We start from the raw sequence: 21,131 nt of genomic DNA, 5'->3' as shown, positions 1-21,131 counted from the left end.
TGTATTTTATTTGTTTGGAAATGTAGTGCCTATTTGGCCTTATCCAAAAATGGACATGAGCTGATATAACCTAAAACACAGGAGGAAGTATTACTGAAAATAATAAGGGACAACCTTTCAGATAGATATTTAAAGTCAACTGGTACGTTCTCCTAAGGCTTTGGGGGTTTTCTAAGGTTAAAACATAGAGCTTCAAACCATTCCATATATGTTGTGGTGTCAATACTTATTATGGGCTGAATGTTTCTTCCCCACCCCACCCCCAATTCATATATTTAAACCCTAACCTCCAATGTGAAGGTATTTGGAGGTGGGGGTCTCTGGGATAGTTGGGTCATTTGAGTGAAAGCTTCATAAATGGGATTAGTGCCCTTATAAAAGATGCCCCGAGAGCTCACGTGCCCCTTCCATCAGGAGAGGGTGCAGCAAGAAGTCGGCAGTCACCAGACTCCAAATCCGCCAGTGTCTTTATCTTGGACTTCCCGGCCTCCAGAACTATGAGAAACAGATATATGTTGGGTAAGCCACCCAGTCTATGGTGCTTTTGTTACAGCAGCCTGCACACACTACTATAATGCCCCTCCATCCTTTGTACCTGAACAAGTCAGGCTTATAAATGACCCACTTAAAGTGTGAAACCAAAACGTGGCCCCAGAACATGGAAAAGTGGCAGGTGGCCTTTCTTGTTCTGGGCACCATACTACTTAAGTGCCACCTGTTTATTGCCTGTTTGACATCCCAAAACAGCTGTATAAAGATTTATTTTATTTTACTGTGGCTTATTATTGAATGAATGTGAAAGTTATCTGTGTCAAGATAACATTTTGAAGTATGTTACTGTGCTTTTCTTCCTGCCGCTCTCTGTATCTCAGTTGTGTCCCTTTTCAGCCAGAGCTCATTGCCTTGAGGAGAGCAAGGACTGTTAAAGCCAGAATGCAAAGAGAAAGAATCATCAGTTCAACCGTCAACTTCCAAATTAGGATCTTAGAACTGTGAAAATTAAGAATCTCATTTTCAAAAGCAAAGTTTTGGGGGGGGAGAAGAAAATATTTATGGGACCCAAAGAGCCAAATCTGACAGAGCTCAGTTTACAGTGTTTACCATAAAGCAATGAGCAGATAGAATGCGGGGATGAATATAAACAGGAAATAACACCTAGGATGGAGGAGAGGTCAGGCAGAGGGGAGAAGAGAACGGGAGAGCTGAGCCTCATTATGGCCCTTCTCCCCTGGCAAAGCTGCTCCCTCTCTGCCCCTCCTGGGCCCGGTGTCTGGAGTAGGCGGCCCTCACACAGCATCCTGGTGTCAGAGGGGAGAGCCGGGCTTGTGCTTCCTCCAGATCCTCACTAGCTTTGTAGGGATGTCTCATCCTGTTGCTCTTCAGATGTCAGCTCTATATCCACTGCATGTTCTAGGATGAGCACTGGTTTATTTATCTCTTACCAGTACTGCCCTCTTGTAATTACTATAGATTTGTCTGGCAGTGCAAGGCTCCCCATTCTATTCTTCAAGATCACCTTAGGTATTCCGGGCCCTCTGTGTCTCCATATACATTTTGGAAGCAGCTTATTAATTTTTACACACACACACACACACACACACACACACACACACACACACACACACATCTGCTGACATGCCGATTAGGCTTATAATAAACTATAAACTAAAATGGGAAGAAGAGATAATACTGAGTATTTTAATCCACGAATGTGGAATAGTTTTCCACTTGCTTAGTTCCGCTTAGGGAACAGCAAATGTTCAAGAGAAAAGTAACACAGAACAGCAGGCTGATCTCAATGAGTTTTCTTCTTTCAAGGACCTTGACCCTTCAGGTCCTGGCTGCTTGGTAGCTCATCAACACCTTCAAGCAGATCTTTTACCCTAGTTTTTCTTGGAAGGAGATTGACCTGATGCAAGCTCATCTATCAAAATGGAAGTGAATATAAGGTGGTTAGTGCAGATGTGGTAAGGCAGGAGTGTGGTACCTAACAAAGCTGAGTTCAAATCCAGGTTTTGCTCTATTTGCTATGTACTCTATTTGTGACCTTGGCAAGCTCAGTTTCCTTTAAAAACATCATATTAAAGACACAGATGTGGGAGCTGGTGGGGTGTATGCAGGGAACGATGTTTCTTCCGAAAGAAGACTACATGGAAGAAAAGACTAAAATTGCAGGGAGAAGTCCATATAACATGGGCAATTGCCCTGAGTGTTCATCTCGGGCCAGTGGAGTGCTAAGAGACACTGTTATCCTCATGTCACAGATGAATAAACTAAGAATGAAGAGTACCGTGGGCCACCTCTCACACCTAGTGCAGTAAGAGATGGAGCCTGGATTCCAATCCAGGCAGCTTGACTCAGGGCACCTGCTCCTAACCAGAGACCTCAGCAGTGGGCCACGGCGTCTAGGCCTTACTCTACATTCATGGAGAGCTTTCAGGTTTCTTTAAGGCCGAAATGAGATATGACTTAGGAAGATTACTGTGGTCATGCTTGAAGAATGAGTAAATCTCTCCACATAATTTTTATATTTAGGTTTCTATGTCATTGTCTTGTATTGTTTAAACAAAGTAAAACCCAAGAGCCAAAAAGCTCCTGCAAGATATTAAGTCACGCACGTATCTAAAGAGATCACTACCCAACTTGTTGCAAATGCTGTTTTCTTGGTTTAATATTCTGGTCTTAAATTTCTGGATTCATAACTCCCATCAAACAAAACTACTTGAGACATGAATATGTGTGATGTATTATGTCTTCTATATGAATTTGTCTTCCTTTCTGACCTATTTCCACATGTTTGAGATTGCTATTATTATCAGCAATATTGTTTTTGTGCTTATTATTAATTTTTAATTGCTTAAAAACTCTCTCAATAGCATAATCTTATCAATGTTTCTGTGCATGTCTTCTGCTGGCATGGGGAATTTTAGATGCTATAGATTACTGTTAATAAATTATTTTAATTTCTCTGGTTGTGAAAATAGTGTGTGTTTTTAACTTATTTTTATGTGAAATCATTTTTGTGTGATTGATTCTTAATCTATTATTAACTTTTTCTCTTTTCTTGTTGTCATCTTATCCCATTTGTTCTTTTCATTAAAACCTCATCGTTGTCTGCCTTTTGGCAGAGACATTTTAGCTTTGCATATTCTAAGTAGGTGATATTATCTAGTATTATTTCTCACACTTAAATACTGCATAAATTTATTACCTCTAAGAAACCCAGCCAATATCATTGTCTTCTTATTTTTTTGACTCCCATTGTCTTAGTTTTTCAGTTAGTGCAGGCTGCTATAACAAGTTATCGTAGACTGGGTGGCTTAAACAACAAACATCCATTGCTCACAGTGCTGGAGGCTGGGAAGCCCAGGATCAAGGGGCCGGCAGATCTGGCGCCTGGTGAGAGGCAGCTTCCTGGTCTGCAGATGGCTTTCTTGTTCTGTTCTCATATGGCAGCGAGCAGAGGGAGGAAGCAAGTGCTGTACCACCTCTTCTTAATAAGGGCACTAATCCTATTCATGAAGAGGGCTGATGTCCCAAATGACCTCCCAATACCATCACATCGGGGACTAGGCTTTCAACCTATGAACGGGAGGAGAGCACAAACACACATTCTGGCCATAACACTTGGGCTTAAGGTTGAAATCCTCTCTTGACTTACAGCGACGATCTCACTGTATGTTGTTTCATTTGCTAGCTTCTTGGGACACTTACCAGGTCTGTGAATTTAATGGATTAGTTGTCTCTTGAGTCTATTATTAAAGTGATTTTAAAATCCACTAACAGTGAGGATTCTCAACAGGATTTCACGTGCCCTACAATGATAACAGTCATAATGATAGCCATAACAGCAATGATACTGTATTTGATCATAAATATTCATTATGTTCCCAGCCTTGTGCTAAATGCTCTGCATACATCATCTCATTTAATCCTCCCAAAATAAGTATCACAAACCGATTCATCATATGACATCCCTAACCCAGACACTAAGTGCCAGAGTGTGATTTCAACCCAGGGCTTCCTGACTCCAAAGTCTGTGCTTGGCTATATTTAACACTCGCACCATGTGACGCAGCTGCTTTTCAATAACGCTCACAGTTTGGTTGAGTTCATCCTCTCTGGTCTCTGATTTCATTCCTGATATTCTGTGTACTCGGTTTTGCCACATAAAACCTCCCCAGGTTTCCTTGAAGCATATAAAATATTATAACCTAGTGGGAATTTTATGGCAAGAATTGAAATAAACATTCCTAGTTTCGGGCCACACCGTCACTTGAACTCTATTTTAAAATCCAGACGACATATTGACTTCCTCGGGTTTGAAATCATTTCTGGAGTTGTTTGGTGTAGGTACTTGGCTCTCCTGCGCTGTTTGGCATGTAGGTGCCCAGGGATTTGGTTAACCAGAGAGAGAGAGCGACTTGTCATTGTTTTATGCAAGCTTGCATTCCACCTTCTGAAAGCAAAGTAGATTGTGACGAGAACCTTGTGTAGCACATGTGTCCCAGTCCCCTGACTCGCGCCACCAGGGAGGGCACACACAAGCCCCGGATGTAAGAGCAGTCGCTAGAGGGCCGCGTGGAAATGCCGCCCTGCCTGCCTGGGCTGCAGCCTCCCCAGCAGAGGTCCGTGTCCACATCCTGGCTGCCGCTTTGGTCCCGTGCAGCCCGAGACTAGCCAGAGCCCGGGCTCTTGAGCAGAAAAGCCTGTCCCAGCCCTTCTTGGTCAGCACTGAGGCTCCTCCTGGCCGAGCACTGGGCTCCTTTCCTCGCGAGGCTCCAGCCTCTTGCTCTAAATCAATCATCCCACCCCGTCCACGTGTGTCTGTAACCCAATATTTCCTCTGCAACTCCTGCTTTTGTTTCACCTTCAGAACTGTAAAACACATTTTCAGCATCTTCACAGAGATTTTACTTATAATATTTATTAGTTCCAAAGATGGAGTCTAGAAGCATAGAAAAATTTCACCTGCATGTTTATCCTCAGTAATTAACAGGTTATGAATTCATGTGTGCAGCAAAAAGAAAAAAAGAGAGAAAAAACAAAAATGTCAGCAAGAATGTGCTGCTTTCCTGAGCCAGAGTCTCTCTAGTGCACCTCTTTGGGGAACCCCTTAAGGTGACTGTTAAGCAATATTCAGGCACCTCTGGGTCTTCTGGGTGTGAGACCATCCACTAGCACCAAAATGTTTCCCATGTTTTAATACCTCGCTTATTCTTCTGGCACTCAGCAGAGCTAGAAGCAGCCTTTACAGTTTTTCCCTTTGTTTTTGCAAATCTCCGACTCAGTAGTGTTTTATTCTCCGCAACGCATTCTTCTAAGTCTCTGTCTTTCTCTTGTTTTCAGCTTTGCTGCGGAACTTCTGCTTCCATCTCTGTTCCAAAGCCTTTTATAATGTGTCTTCATCAGAGAGACCCCAGGGCAGCTGCAGTGATTCTTTTGATACTATAAGAAGAGTGCAGGCAAAAAGGATCACTACCCACCACTGGCCTTTAGCCTTTCTTTCTTGGTTCTCTCTGTCTGTCTCTCTCTCTCCAATTCTGCTTGGACCACTATTACCACCATCACTCCTGTACTCCTGGCTTTCTAGTTGAAGGGTAAAGCCATTTCTCTTTCCCTTTAATTTAAGGGGATCTTAATTTAAGACAGATATTGGCTTTCTCTCAACTCCTTTAATTTACCAAGCTCCTTCTTGCCTCAGGGCCTTTGCATATGCTGCCCCTCCATCTGGAACTGCGGCCTGACTCTTCATCTGGATCCTCTCTCCTCTTATCCTCCGGTCTCTGCTTTCATGTCAGTACCTCTGAGGTGATTTTCTGGCCAGAATTCCCCTCTCCCCTCCCCATCTAAATTACATCTTCTATGGCTCTCAATCCTATCATCTTATTTTTTTCTTTTATACTATCACATTTCCAGTTATTTGCACCTTTGTGTTTGTTTCATGCCCTGCTCTCCCATTTCACCCCTAAGCCCCAGGAAGGCAGGGGACCACTTGCCATTGTAACCGCACACCCTGCCCAAAGGCATAATAAAGCCTGTGATTAACATTTGACTAGATGAGTACATGATTGATCAAATGCTAAATATTTTAGGAACATTTTTCTAGAAGACAGAATAAAACAGCAAAGTTGAAAATGTAGTACCTGAAGAAGCTAGAGAATTCTCTCTTAATTGAGTCTAGTAAGCTTGCCTGGGTTTTTACATGGAACAAACTCGTGCTAGAGTGACCAACCATCCCAATTTGTTCAGGGCTGTCTTGGCTTTGGCGCTGAAAATCCCACACCCCAGGAAACCCTTTGGTCTCAACCAAACCGGGATGGTTGGGCACCCTACCTAGCACAATCCTTGGCTTAACCACCTGGGATAAGAGAATAACAAATTTGTCTGCCCTCAAAGGGTTTTTTTCAGCACCAAGACTGATTCATTTTTGTGGACATTCTGGCTGTGCAAAAATTTTCTCTTTTTCTTAAATGCAAAGATATATTTTGGCTGGAAACACAAATTGGGGCTAGGTTCTTACTTTGGTTGGTGTATTAAACTCAGGGACCATACATTTTGCCTTTTCCTAGAGCGGCTATTGCTAAATATGGTACTATTTTTATTACATTGAGCTGTACAGGATAACATTTTTCTTCTTCCATATGTTGTTAAGATCTTTTCTTCCCACATAGACTTCAAGAATTTTTGGCCACTAATTACCGGGGTACACCTTTAGTTTGATTTCTTTTTTGTGGGTGTTCTTGAGCTGTTTCTATGATAGTTCTTTGGGAACTGTATTGCTGTAAGAATTTTTCTTTATTTTCTTTTTTTCCTGCTGTTTTCTCTTTCACTTCCTTCAAATTTATCTGTACTTTGGGGAACATTCCTCTTCCGCTCACCCTCAAGATCCTCTCTGTTTTAAAGCCCAATTTATGGACTTTCTTGGCTCTGGCTCTCTTCACCCTCTCATCCGTGAACCTATTTTCTACTTCTTCCCATCAGCTGGTAATGATTTCCAGTTTGCCGGTCATTGTTTCTAATGTCCTTTTTACAATTCCTTGAAGCTTGTGATTACAAAAAAGGGTTGATTCAAAATCTTCCCGTTTCTAAATTTCTGAGAAATGCTTTGTGAACCATTCCTTTTCTCTGTCCTTCCTGCCCGCTTCCACTTTAGTTCATCTTATAATAGTCATAGCTAACAATACCCCTCAAAGGCATCTTCTCACATTTGGACACCTTTTTTCTTTCCTGAATTAAGTTGCTAACTAGTCTATTTTCTTTCCTTAGGGGGTTGCCTGCCTTGTAACTCAGCAGCCCTCATGACTCCTCCTCGGCTTTGAGTTTTAATAGAATTCTATTTCTATAGGAGGCAAAAGCCCCACAAATTTGAATGCAAAAGCTTGTAATTCATTCTAACCACATCTTCCCATTTTTGCCATGGAAAGTTGGTTATTGAGACAGAGTCCATGGCAACACCATCTACCAGGTGCTGTCTTCTCTGGATTTCAAGACATAGGGGTTCAGAAGCTTCCTCACTCTTGTGAATCCAGACCAATAATGTGATATGATATGGAGTCTACCCAGGACTTGGGAGAAAAAAATTCCATGGGTAGTTATTGGAAAATTAGTAAATAGGAGTTGTGTGTGATAAGGTACAAAAGAGAAACGGTTGGCTGCCTCGAGCTCGTGAATAATCCAATCAACGCGAAAATCTTAATAATCAAAATAACCTCCAAGCACAATAGACTCAAAGCTTTGGCGAGGTCTCAGGATTCTTCCTTAAAACCTGCCAAATGCCATTTTCATTGACTTCAAGACACATGCTCAGGAAACCTTCAATAACTGGAGTTTATTGAAAGGGTGCAATAGCAGCTCTTGGTCAATGCTTACTAATGTCTCTTCTCCCTTCCCCTCCTCTCCTCTTCTCTTTCCCTCTCTCTCTCTGTTTCTCTCTCCCCTCTGCTTTCTCTTGGTCTCCTGTTCAACTGCCCTAAGCAGATACAATATTACAGAGCCGAATGATGGGCATCCAGTAGGAATTTCCCCCTTCGGTAGTCTTTAGCTATACACCTGGTCCAATCAAAAAAGGAGAATTGGTTCTGCTCAAACCATAAGGCTTTATAAACCATAAAAAATGGTTAAGAAGCTACTTTTCTCAGAAGGGAACTGTGTAACTGGCACCTTAGAGGCCGTGTAAGGAGAAAAGTAAGAGTATAAACAGTGGACAAAACAAACAAACTGGACGTTCTGACCAAGCTAGAAAGGAGCTACCAGAGACTTCCTGAATTTCTCCCGGGGCATTTCCTGCTGTCTTTGCCTCCATGCCTCTGCTTTGATGCGTGAGGCTGAACGAAAAGGTCAATATTTGACCATTATTCTGTTATAAAAATAGCTATTTCACTAGCTTGGGTTGATATCTATCACTTGAATACCACTGGCTTCCTCTGACATCATTTTGTATCCAAACCCTACTTATCCTTTAAGACCCAGTCCAAATGCCAATCTACCACAAACCTCCTTGAGTCTCCCAGCTAAAAGGGACCATGGTCCCTCCCAAGTCTCCGCATATTAATTTATCATGACCCCAGTCACTGCCCACATTGTATTGAATGTATTCTCCTACATGGCTGATCTCAGCTTTTAACCATTGACTTCATGTTTGGATCCACCTGCCCCCTTCCCCAGCATCTCCTAGCCTCACATCTAGCACAGAGTAGGAGCTTGTGGCAGGCAGAATAATGATTCATAGGTTACCATATTCGGGGCAAAGGGGAATTGAGGTTTCAGATGCAATTAAGGTGGCTAATCTGCTGGCCTTGAGAGAAGGAGATTATCTGGGTGGACTCAGTCTAATCGCATGAGTCCTTAAAAGTGGAAGAAGAGGCAGAAGAGAGGATCAGGGTGATGTAAAGTGAGAAGGACACAAGCTACCATGGCTGGCTTTGAAAGTGGAGAAAGGGGTCACAAGCCAAGAAATGCAAGTGGTCTCTAGAAACTGGAAAAGGCAAAGAAACAGATTTTTCCCTTGAGAGTCCAGAAAGAACACGGTGCTGCCGAAACTTTGATCCTAGCCCCCTGCAACCTGGGTCTGGCTCCTGACCTACAGAACCTCAAGATAATAAATTGGTGTTGTTTTAAGCAACTCAGTTTGTAGTAATTTGTTACAGCTGTCATAGAAAACAGATATAAAGCTCAACAAATATTTGTTTAACCAATTGTAGTGATTTTTAATCTTTTTAAAAATTTTCTAAACAAGAATGAAATCAACTCAAATTTCATAGTCTCATAGGAGATTTTTCTTTATCTATGGTGATGAGTAGGAATATAAATCTTCTTGTCATTAAAACACTCTTTAGAAAAAGTAATTCCTAACTTTCTATTAAATTTATATATGTAGGTTTTGTCATCTACTTTGCATTTTAATTTTAGCTATGGAAGGTTGGATTTGTTCGTTTGTATATTTTTTTAGGAAAACTAAACCAAACCAAAACATCAGCAATAAAATGAAACAGCTTATATGTTATCTAAACTCTATGAAGTAGAATAGGCAATTCAGAATAAATCAAAAAGTTTGAAGTGGAGTGTTGTATGAATAACTTGTTATGGTAGCTCTAAATTTTAATCTGATAATTTATTATATAATTTATAACATTAATAGAAATTTATTATTTGTGGCAAACTTTCTGTAGCTCATTTAATTTTCTGTTTCCTCTCAACAAAGCTATAATTTGAAAATGAACAAAAACCTTAAAATTAAATCAGTTTCAGAAAAACCTCTACTTTTTTTTATCATTTCTTTATTATAAAAATAGTGTTTGTTTATTTTACAGAATTTTTAAATGGCAGAAAAAAATTAAAAATAAATAAATTTCACCCAGCCATCGTAGCTCAGTGGTTGAGTGTCAGCCTATGAACCATGCCTGGGTTGTTGGTTCAATCCCCAGTAGGGGGCGTGCAGGAGGCAGCCAATCAAAGACTTCATCATTTGATGTTTCTATTTCTCTCTCCCTCCCCCTTCCTCTCTCTGAAATCAATAAAAAACATATTTTAATAAATAAATAATAAAAATAAATAAATAAATATATAAATAAATAAATAAATAAATAAATTTCAACTTTGATCTCTCATCATCTAGACATAACTCCTGCTACACTGAGGTATATTCTCTTTCAGTCTTTTTGCCAAGTGTGTGTGTGTGACCGTATAAAATTTTAATAAATTTTTATTATACTATTTTGCATCAAATTATTCTCTCTCTTGATGTTTTTCGGTGAGCATTTTTCTACTTCATTGAATACTTTTGAACCAACCATATAATTGAAGAACATAATCTATGTGGGCTAATTAGGCTCTACCTTGCAAGCAGATTGAACTCCTGAGGGAAGTCTCATTTCTCAGTGAAAAGATGAGTCCAATTTTTCTGCCCCTGATTCTGATCAAGTTTGTGGAGCCTCCCAGGGGCAGCTAATAACAGAAACAGACACCTTTTGTGGTGATCCAAAGCTGTCCCTGTGGCCACTCCATGTCACAGACTAGTCCACCTCCTAAAAGTCTACACACATTGTGTTCCAAGGTGCCACTTATTTTTGGGAGATGTTTTCTTCTTGTTTCTGCAGCTGTTTTTAATCACAAGCTTTGGGCACTGCATCCCAAAGAAATCCTGGCAGAGACAAAGGTGTGAAAAAGAAAGGGACAGGGCACTTGTCAGAGCCATCTTGGACACCATACTTACGGAAAGGGAACTTATCTACATAGAACTTCACATTTTCTCTTGTGCTGTGACCAAAAAAAGCAGAGACAGTAAGGCCAGACAAACTTGATTTAAGTCCTCACACTGCCTCTTAATTGCCAGCTGCACGACCTGGGGGAAATCCCTTAAGCGAATTTCAGTCTCGACCTCCTCTGGGTAACAAAGAATACAACACTAAATTATAAAAGTTAAATGAACATGTAAAACTGCTTTGTAAAGTATACTGATCATTTCTGTACCTTGAGTAGAGAGAGAAAAGGAGCTTCTAGGGCATTTTTTATAACCCTAATTTTTATTTAGTATACTTTTACAAGTTATCAACAACAAAGTGAACCATCACATATGTGTGTGTGTGTGTGTGTGTGTGACTGTACGAGGAGATTTGGTAATTCAGAAGGAATCAAAATTTTGAGTGAAGTTTGCTCTGAGCTGTACCAAATCCTCAAATTTCAATGACCCAACACAATAAAAGCTTTATTGCTCATGTGAAACATCCAACACAGGTGTTGCTGGTTGGAAAGGCAGTCTTCCAAGGGACCCAGGCTTCTTCCATATTGTGGCTCCATCCACGTCCTCTAGGCCTTCAGGATTCTCTGCATTCAGCCAGCAGCTGAAGAATATGAAAGGAGGGAGAAGGCACAGACCTACTTCTTAACCTCCAAGGCCAGAAAGTGACAGTCATAATTCTACTCACATTCCATTGGCAAGAATCCGTTTCATAGCACACTTCTCTAGGAAAGAAGCTGGGACATGCAGTCCAGATTTGGTGAGCTGCTGGCCAGCTTGCCACATATATTAATATAAAAAACAGAAGGAAGCATATGCCAAGAATCAATGATGAGATTGAGAATTACCTATAGTTTTGGGCTAAAAGTGAATGACATGGTTTTCTCTGTGATCTCTTAGAGTCTTGTTTTACAGCACCCTCTTATAGTCTTATAAGCATATAATGTTAGAGCATACTCTTATGGTCATCTTTTCAGAGGTCTTCAAAGGAAGACTACACCGGCTTATGCATTTATTCCTTGACCCTTCATTCATCACAAAAAGAATTAGTCAGGCACACACTATGAGCAATTAACTCTGTCCGTGAAAAGTGACACTTTGGAGGCCTGGGGCTCGCTCTTCATTCTACAAGCTTGGAGGAGAGAGCTGCTTTGCCCAGATGCTTCTGATCCATTTCAACGCGGAACAAAGATTCCAACATCGGCTACTGAGTGAGATTTGGTTTCGGCCTCTGATAACTGTGTGGCCTTGGGCAAGTTATCTAGATTCCCTAGGCCTCTGCTTTTTTTTCTGTAAGAAAAGGAAGAATGAGGGAGTTCCTGTAAAGCTCTCAGCACAGTGCCTGAACAGCGAGTTTCTCACACATGTTAGCTCTCCGACCATCATCACCACAACTTCCTCAATCCACCCTGCACTGTAAACCTACAACAACCCCTGCTGGAATGTGCAGTTTGGGGAATTGAGCAAAGATTTTGTTATTCAAATACATAACTTTTCTTGAATGCACTAGCTGTGAAATCTACCAGTGAGGATGTGCGAAGTGTGATTATTTGATGATGGGAAATTGGAAAGAGAACATTCTAAATCATGGCTACCAATCCTTTTCATAGACAAATATAATATTAATAAATATCATTTAATAACTACCTTCTTTTGTGAAAAATATTAAACTGAGTTTTTTATATATTCACTTTTATCTAATTCCCAAAATAACCCCATGAAGGAGATGTTACCACTTATTTTACAGAATGAATAGCAATAACTTGAGATAAGGATCAGAGGGGCTTGGAATTTGCCCAAAGTCACACAGCTTGTAAGTAGCAGAGTCAGGATTTGAGCCCAGGTCTGTCCAGCTCCAGGTCTGTTGTCTGCCCACTGGCACATTGCTTCCCAGGCTCACTCAATGGGGCTGCTTCTTGGACATGGCAGGAAAGAATCACAATATTCATATGACACTTCATCATTTTTGAATTCCATGCTCTAATTTGATCTTCATATCACCCTGTGAAATAAGCAGGGCCAGGATTGCTGTCCTCGTTGGCCAGTGAGGAGAAACTGAGGCTCAGGGAGGCCCCTCTGTGTTGTATGACGGAGTCAGGAACAATAATAATAATAGTGAACATTTCCTGAACACCAGCCACTTACCTGCCTGGCATGGTGAGAAGCACTTTGCATATGTTTCTCACTGAATGCCCTTAAAATTCCATGAGAGGAGTGCCTTTCTTAACCCCATTTTGCACATGCAGGGACTGGCACTTAAATATTAGAATACTGTGGCAACCAGCAAGCACACCATGAAGACAAAGCTGAAACATGTTTCAGACCTAGAGAGACTGAAAATTCTGGTTGCCATGCCCTTTGTCTGGAAAAACAAAAACCAAAAGCAAAACTACTCACCCATTCAACAGGTATTTCCTGAGCATCTACTCTGTGACAGGCAGCAGCATCCAGGCAGAAACTGGCCCTGCTCTCATGGGTGGCAGCTTAGGAAAAGACAGATAAACAAGGAAACAATTGGTAAGTAATACAGTCTGATAGAAATAGTGCTGTGGAAGACATAAAACAGGCTAAAGGGGTAGAGAATGATGGGGGAGAGGGGCTAGTTTAAATAAAGTGGTGATATTTGGCCAGTTGCCTGAGTCTTAATGAGCATCCAGCCTCCAGCCATACAAACCTCTTGAGGAAGCCATCCCAGTGCAGAAAGCAAGGAGAGAACTAGCCTTGAGATATGATGAAGTCTGATGTGTTTGAAGATGGCTGAGAAAGCTGGATTGGCCATAGACTATAGCTAACAATAGAATAACCCTAGAGATGGGAACACGGAGAGTAAGGATCACAGGAAAATATGCCCAACTGTGTCTTGGTGCAAACATCCTAAACTATAAACAGTAACAAATCAAACCCAAGATTATATTAAATAATGCATTTGTCCAAGGAGAGCTTACCCAAGGGGCAAAGGACAATTCAACATTAGAGAAATCCATCCTGTTAATTTGCCTCAAAAATGAAGTAATATTATCTCAATAAATATAAGAAGCATTCAATAAAATTCAGCATTTAGAATTAATGTTTTATTTTTATTATTTATTTATTTTAAAAATTTTATTATTGTTTAAAATATTACAGATGTCCCTTTTTCTCCCCAATACCCGTTCCACCCCGTTCCTTCCTCCTCCCCAGTCCCTCTCCCCACCATTGTCCATGTCCTTGGGTTGTGTATATATGCATATAAATTCTTTGGTTACTCTCTCCCCCTCCACCCACCCGCCCTCCTCCATCCCTCTGACATTCGTCAGTCTCATCTATGCTTCCATGTCATTGAATCTATTCTGTTCATCAGTTTATTAAGTTCTTTAGATTCCACGTATAAGAGAGATCATGTGATATTTGTCTTTCGCTGCCTGGCTTATTTCACTTAACATATTCTCCAGGTCCATCCATACTGTCCCAAAGGGTATGAGATTCTTCTTCTTTACAGCTGCGTAGTATTCCATGGTGTAAATGTCCCACAGCTTTTCTATCCACTCATCTACTGATGGGCACTTGGGCTGTTTCCAGATCTTAGCTATTGTAAACTGTGGTGCTATGAACATCGGGGTACATATATCCTTTCTGATGAATGTTTCAGGATTCTTAGGATACATTCCTAGGAGTGGAATCACTGGGTCAAACGGCAGCTCCATTTTTGTTTTTTTGAGGAACCTCCATATTGTTTTCCATAGTGGCTGCACCAGCCTGCATTCCCACCAGCAGTGCACTAGGCTCCCCTTTCTGCACACCCTCGCCAGCACATGTCGTTTGTTGATTTGTTTATGGCAGCCATTCGGACAGGTGTGAAGTAATACCTCATTGTGGTTTTAATTTGCATCTCTCTGATGAGGAGATGTATCAGTGAAAAGTCCACTACGTGGGATGTCTGTGACTTTACTGCCTATGTTTTCTTCCAGGATTTTTATGGTTTCATGACTTACATTTAAGTCTTTTATCCATTTTGAGTTTATTTTTGTGTATGGTGAAAGTTGGTGGTCTAGTTTTATTCTTTTGCATGTATCTGTCCAATTTTCCCAGCACCACTTATTGAAGAGACTGTCTTTACTCCATTGGATGCTCTTGCCTGCTTTGTCAAATATTAACTGACCATAATGGTGTGGGTCTATTTCTGGGGTCTCTGTTCTGTTCCATTGATCTATATGCCTGTTGTTGTACCAATACCAGGCTATTTTGATTACAGTGGCTTTGTAATATAGTTTGAAGTCTGGTAATGTGATCCCTCCCACTCTGTTCTTTTTTCTCAAGATGGCTGCAGCTATTCGGGGTCTTTTTTGGTTCCATATAAATTTTCGAGATGTTTGTTCTAGATCTGTGAAATATGCTGTTGGTATTTTCATAGGAATTGCATTAAATTTATAAATTGCTTGGGTAGTATAGACATTTTAATGATATTAATTCTTCCAATCCATGAGCATGGTATCTTCTTCCACTTGTTTAAGTCTTCCTCTATTTCTTTTTTCAGTGTCATGTAGTTTTCTGAGTACAGGTCTTTTACATCCTTGGTTAAGTTTATTCCTAGGTATCTTATTGTTTTAGTTGCAATGGTAAATGGTATTGCTTTTTTAGTTTCTCTCTCTGAAAGTTCATTGTTGGTGTATAAGAATGCCATTGATTTCCGGATGTTGATTTTGTATCCAGCTACCTTGCCAAATTCATTTATCAAATCTAGTAGTACTTTGATGGAGTCTTGAGGGTTTTCTATGTACAGTATCATGTCATCTGCAAATAATGACAGTTTTACTTCCTCCTTTCCAATTTGGATACCTTTTATGTTTTCTTCCTGTCTGATGGCTATGGCGAGGACTTCCAGTACTATGTTGAATAAGAGTGGTGAAAGTGGACATCCCTGTCTTGTTCTGGTTTTTAATGGAAATGGTTTTAGTTTTTGCCCATTGAGGATGATGTTCGCTGTAGGTCTGTCATATATGGCCTTTATTATGTTGAGGTATGTTCCCTCTATTCCCACTTTGCTGAGAGTTTTTATCAGAAATGGGTACTGGATTTTGTCAAATGCTTTTTCTGCGTCTATTGATATGATCATATGATTTTTGTCCTTCATTTTTTTTATTGATTTGCGGATGTTGTACCAGCCTTACATCCCTGGAATAAATCCCACTTGGTCATGATGTATGATCTTTTCAATGTATTGCTGGATCCGGTTTGCTAGTATTTTAGTGAGGATTTTAGCACTTATGTTCATCAGGAATATTGGCCTGTAATTTTCTTTCTTTGTAGTATCTTTATCTGGTTTTGGGATTAGGGTGATGCTGGCCTCATAAAAAGAGTTTGGGAGTTTTCCCTCCTCTTGAATTTTCTGGAATAGTTTGAATAGAATAGGTGTTAATTCTTCTTTGAATGTTTGGTAAAACTCGCCTGTAAATCCATCTGGTCCAGGACTTTTGTTTGCTGGGAGTTTTTTAATTACTGCTTCAATTTCATTAGTTGTTATTGGCCTATTCAGGTTTTCTGCCTCTTCTTGATTCAGCTTTGGAAGGTTGTATGCTTCTAGGAATTTGTCCATTTCCCCTATGTTGTCCAATTTGTTGGCATATAGTTGCTCATAATATTTTCTTACAATCCTTTGTATTTCTGTTATATCGCCTCTTTCATTTCTGATTTTATTTATTTGGGTCCTCTCTCTTTGTTTCTTAGTGAGTCTGGCTAAAGGTGCATCAATCTAATTTACCTTTTCAAAGAACCAGCTCTTGGTTTCATTGATTTTTTGTATTTTTTTTAGTCTCTATGTAATTAATCTCTGCTCTGATTTTTATTATTTCCTTCCTTCTACTTCCTTGGGGCTTTTCTTGCTGTTCTCGTTCTAGTTCTTTTAGTTGTTGTGTTAGATGGTTCATTAGATCTTTTTCTTGTTTCTTGAGATAGGCCTGTAATGCTATGAATTTTCCTCTCAGGACTGCTTTCGCCGTGTCCCATAGGTTTTGGGTTGTTGTCTGTTCATTTTCATTACTTTACATGAAGTATTTTATTTCTTCCTTGATCTCCTTGGTAACCCATTCATTGTTTAATAACATGCTATTTAGCCTCCATGTGTTTGAATATTTTTGAGTTTTTTTATAGTGGTTGATTTCTAGTTTCATGGCATTGTGATCCGAGAAGATGTTTGATATGATTTTAATCTTCCTATATTTGTAGAGACTTGCCTTGTGCCCTAACATGTGGTCTATTTTTGAGAATGTTCCATGTGCACTTGAGAAGAATGTGTATTCTGCTGCTTTGGGGCGAAATGTTCTATAAATGTCAATTAAATCCATTCGGTCTAGTGATTCATTTAAGGTCTGTGTTTCCCTGTTGATTTTTTGTCTTGATGATCTGTCCAATGCTGACAGTGGGGTGTTAAATTCCCCCACTATGATTGTGTTGCTGTCTATCTCCCCTTTGAAGTCCCCCAAGAAATTTTTTATATATTTAGGTGCTCCTGTATTGGGTGCATAAATGTTCATAAGGGTTATTTCCTCCTGTTGGATTGATCCCTTTAGTAATATGTAGTGACCATCTTTGTCTCTCCTTATGGTCTTTATTTTGAAGTCTGTTTTGTCAAAAATAAGAATTGCTACTCCAGCTTTCTTTTCCTTTCCATTTGCAAGGAATATTTTACTCCATCCCTTCACTTTTAGCCTGTGTGAGTCTTTTGTGCTCAGGTGGGTCTCTTGTAGACAGCATATATTTGGGTCCTGTTTTCTTATCCATTCAGCTACCCTTTGTCTTTTGATTGGCCCATTTATTCCATTTACATTTAAGGTTACTATTGATGTCAACTTATTTAATGCCATTTTTTCCCCTTTATGCTGATGTACCTTTCTCTCACTATTCCTTCTTTTTCTTAAAGCAGTCCTTTTAGCATTTCTTGCAATGCTGGTTTGGTGGTACTGAACTCCTTTAGCCTTTTTTTTTTGTCTGGGAAGCTTTTTATTTCACCTTCAAATTTAAATGATAGCCTTGCTGGATAAAGCAATCTTGGTTGCATGTTCTTGCTTTTCATTACTTGCAGACCTTCATACCACTTCCTTCTGGCCTGAAGAGTCTCTGTTGAGAAATCAGCTGTCAGCCTTATGGGGGTTCCCTTGTAGGTCACTGTTTGTCTCTCTCTTGCAGCCCTTAATATTTTCTCTTTGTCCTTGACATTTGCCATTTTAATTATGATGTGTCTTGGAGTGGGTCTCTTTGGGTCCCTCTTGTTTGGAACCCGCTGTGCTTCCTGAACTTATATGGCTTTCTCCTTCACCAGCCTAGGGAAGTTTTCTATAATTATTTCTTCCACCAAGTTCTCTATCCCTTGCTCTCTTTCCTCCCCCTCTGGCACTCCTATAATGTGAATGTTGTTTTGCTGCATGTTGTCCCAAAGTTCCCTTAGACTGTCCTCATGCTTTTTAAGTGTTTTTTCTTTTTGCTGCTCTGATTGTGTGATCTTCTCTACCTTGTCTTCTAAGTCATTTATGCTATCCTCTGCTTCATTGAGCCTGCTTTTAATTCCTTCCAGTGCATTCTTAATATCAGATACTGCATTCTTTATCTCTGTCTGAGTTTTATTTATGGTATGTATCTCTTTTTTCATGTTTTCACTAAGGTTCTCGATCTTATCATCTAGAGTCTTCTTAAGTTCCTTGAACATCTTCATCATCCATACTCTGAACTCCGTATCTGATAACTTGCTTAACTCCATCTCATCAATGTCTTTTTCTGGTGATGTTTCCTTTTCTTTAATTTGGGGGTTGTTTCTTTGTCTCCCCATTTTGGTAGGTCTTAGTGCTTGTACCTATATATTAGATATATTTGCTGTCTCCCAGTCTTGTGAGATGGGATTTTGTCTTGTGGGTCCAGTGGAGCCCAGAGGTGTGTTTTCCTTACACCTCTGAGTTCTTTGCTTTAGGCGTGTCCCTCTTGTGGTTGCTCCTTTTGTGGTTTCTTTATGTTCTCCTGTTGTGGTTGGGTCTAGATTGCTGTAGGTCAGTCCTTGTGAGGACCCTCCTCTCAGGTTGGCTAACTGTGTCTCAGCCCCAACTTCAATGAGTAAGCTGTTGTACTGGTGCTGGCAAGGCAGGACAATACACAACTAAAATTCCAGGAAACAAGAGGTATCTTACAAAATATCTTGACAGTCACAATGAAAACAACCCACGTGAAAACAGAACTGGGAGAGTGAAGGGAGAACACACACACACGCACAAAAGAATGCTTAAAACAAAAGAAAGAGAGAAAGAAAAGTAACGCTTAGAGAGAGAGAGATGTATATTGTTGTTAATACTGGTGAAAATTTAGAAAATAATAATAAACTAAAATGTAAAAAATAGAGAAGCTACTGGGAGATAACAGAAGCAGAGAAAAGATTCTGAAAGAAGGGCCAGCACAAAACTAAGGGAGAGAATAGGAATAGGATAATAGTTGAAAATGAGAAAACAAAAATACAATAAAGAGAATAAGAGAAACTAACAATCGGACAGGAAGACAGAAAGGAGCATAATGAAAGAAAAGTAGAAAAAGAAAGAAGAAAAAGAAGAAAAAAGTTGTGCCAATGGATTGAGAGGAGAGAGAGAGATAAAGCCCAGGCAGGCAGGGAGTCTTGTAAGAGATTTGGGGGAAACTATAGAGGAAAGCAGTAAACTTGGTTATAATGATAAAGTCCCAGTCATTAAGCAGGGATATCAAGAAAGTCTTGATAGTAGAAGCAAGGATAAAACAAAACAAAGCAAATAACCAAAACAAAACCAAAAACAAGCTAAGCAAGACAAAATTCTTTATAAAACAGAGAAAAAAGTTTAGTTAAAAAATGTTTTTTTAAAAAAATTATTATAAAATTTAAAAAAGAAGAAAAAACAAATTTTCTCCCCTTTCTCTTCTTCCTAAGGAAAAAAGAGAAAAAATAAACAAACCCACAAACAAAAAACAAACACCCCCCCCCCCCCAAAAAAAAACAAAACAAAAAAACTGCAGAACAAAAGGAAGTCAATCAGGTGAGTTTCTTCTGGGCAACTTATGTTGTCTGAGGGTCACTGTTTTTTGTGATTTCAGTTCTCCTAGGAGGTACTTGTGTATCACCCCAATGTGAGGAGCCATCTAGGTTTGGCTCTCGTGTCCTTAGGTAGATGTTGATCTGAGGCTCTCCGTGGGCCCCCTCTTGTCAGCTATTTTGCAACCTTGTAGTTGCCTGGTCTTGCTCCAGAGTCTTCTGTAGAGTCTTTAGGGTGCAGGGTGGCAAGTGTAGCCCAGGGTATCACTCCTCTTAGAGGTGTCGCTGTCAGGAGCTCACTCTGTGGGAGTCAGTTTCTGCTCTACCGCCAGCTCCTCAGTCCCTACCCTGTCCTCTGATTCTAGTTTCCCAGGCTCTGGCCTGCTGCAGCTTCAGATTGATTTCAGCCTGTTGCCTTTTCTGTATGGGCCATTTCAGCAGCCTGGGCTCAGTGGGTTCGATTAAGAACACATTCTGGTGAGCCCTTTGCCTGCCCAGCCCCCAGCAGGGGTTTTCAGCCTTTCCTCCAGTTCCCAAACAACAGTCCCCAAGAGTCTTACTCTTGCAAAGTCCTCCTGTGAGCTGCTCTCCCTTCCCCCTCAGGACTGTGCCCTGCGGGTGTGTCTGGGGCTTCAGTGAGCGGGGACCCACCCCTTTCTTATTGGGGGCCATGCTCCCAGTTGCAGGAGAGGCCGGCCGGCTCCGCCCCTCCCTGCTCAGCTCTGGTTGGCTGGTCGCACCAGGCCCTCCCCTCAGACCATCTACTGCGCAGACCCCAATGGCAGCCTCCGCTGGTCTCTCCTTGCAGTGCACGCCAGAAAGGTGGGAACCAGTTCCGCAATCAAACTTGCAAATGCACAAAGCAACACACAGGCAGAGAGTCTGCCCTGCAAGGTCCCCCGCTCTTGCTCCAAGGCACCCAGCAGGAGGGGACCCAAAGTCAGCTCCACGCAACTCTCCACACTGCTGGTCTGAGCAAAGCTGGAGCGGCTTCACGTGCCACCACGGGGCCCCTCAGGGCCGGTCACAGATCCCACCCTCTTGGCACCTGGGAGCTTAGGGAGGGAGGGCTCCTCCCCTCCCCCGTGCCACGCAGATTCAGTGCTTTCTGGGGCTCAACACAGTGTCCCACAGGGACGCAGAGGGTCCCCACGTGCGGGTGCTCAGCGCAGTCCTCTGGTCCCTCACGACTTGGGTGCCACAGACCTTGGGACAGCCTTCCCTATGGTCGGCACCCCAAGCACCAGACACTTGTCGCAGCTGCCCCTAGAGGCTTTGTTTCCTAGGAAGGCGCCATCCCCTCTGGGACTCACCGCTCCCCTGGGGTCCTCTGCTCCGGGTGTGGGATCCCCGCTTTTGGATGCCGTCCACACTCCCGAG

Source organism: Miniopterus natalensis, chromosome 12, assembly GCF_054644295.1.
Source record: "Miniopterus natalensis isolate mMinNat1 chromosome 12, mMinNat1.hap1, whole genome shotgun sequence".
Taxonomy (NCBI): domain Eukaryota; kingdom Metazoa; phylum Chordata; class Mammalia; order Chiroptera; family Miniopteridae; genus Miniopterus; species Miniopterus natalensis.
This window is presented reverse-complemented; position numbering follows the sequence as displayed.